We start from the raw sequence: 980 nt of genomic DNA, 5'->3' as shown, positions 1-980 counted from the left end.
TACGCTAAATTTATTTGCATACATACATGAATAGCCATGGAAATACATTTTCAAGGTTTATGATAGCTTTGAATAAAGTAGGTCATTTCCATACTTGGAAACCCATAAATGTGTTGTGCATCTGGCAGCATTAGAGTAAAGATTATATCTTTTGTCTGTCATTACAACATTGCAAGATGTCAAATTGGTTGCAATAAAGCCTATATATTGATAATGCATTCCAGAGGTTAATTGTTACTTCAGAATCTGTCTTAGCTCTAGCCTACTAGCATATACTATATACACAAAGAGACGGAGGCATCTACAAATACAAAATGTGACGGGTCTTGATATATTGAAAACATGCCCACTTTTCACATCGTTTTACACTAATATATTCTGAATAGGGCAAAAATCATCCATTCTGTATTTCTTTCCCCCAACAAAATAAAGATTTCCACGGATTCCCCAAACCCGCTGGCTGAGGTAAGGATGACTTTACGGAAACTAATGACGCGTGATAGAAAAACAATTGAGAGTAGTTCTAGTAACATCTAAATCTACATGAAACATGCAAAAGACGATATCATCATAAACTGAAAAATTTACCCTATTTAATCACACGTACACTCCACAGACTTTCACATTTCACACGATAACTATCTCGCATAGAAATGGAACATACAAAAAGCTACAGGACCATATGAAGACGTCCTCCTTTCTATTTGCTCGATAATATACATTTAAACATCATGTTCTATCAGATTAGCCATTGTTTTTTTACTGTTGGTTCTGTACCATAATCCCTCCTTATCACTCAACTAAATTATATTTTATGAAAAAACTCGGACCCTGCGTAGAACAGAAAAATTATTAGGTTACATTATCTCATATTCCCACAGTTTCGAATTACCAGGCTGTGAAGAGGATATTTATACATCTATATTCATGCAAAACACAGATATAGAAAGGAATCAGATGATTTTTCCCACCACACCCAA

The 980-nt window shown here is 34.5% G+C and overlaps 1 protein-coding gene across 1 annotated transcript in view; it reads right to left on the bottom strand.

The window, feature by feature from the left end:
• LOC119593844 (dual specificity mitogen-activated protein kinase kinase 1-like) overlaps positions 1–980 on the bottom strand; it is a 12,470-nt gene that overhangs the window by 10,600 nt on the left and 890 nt on the right. The gene's annotated exons all lie outside the window — the stretch shown is intronic.

Source organism: Penaeus monodon, chromosome 32, assembly GCF_015228065.2.
Source record: "Penaeus monodon isolate SGIC_2016 chromosome 32, NSTDA_Pmon_1, whole genome shotgun sequence".
NCBI lineage: Eukaryota > Metazoa > Arthropoda > Malacostraca > Decapoda > Penaeidae > Penaeus > Penaeus monodon.
Note: the sequence above shows the minus strand (reverse complement) of the source record. Positions and strands in the feature narration are given on the sequence as shown.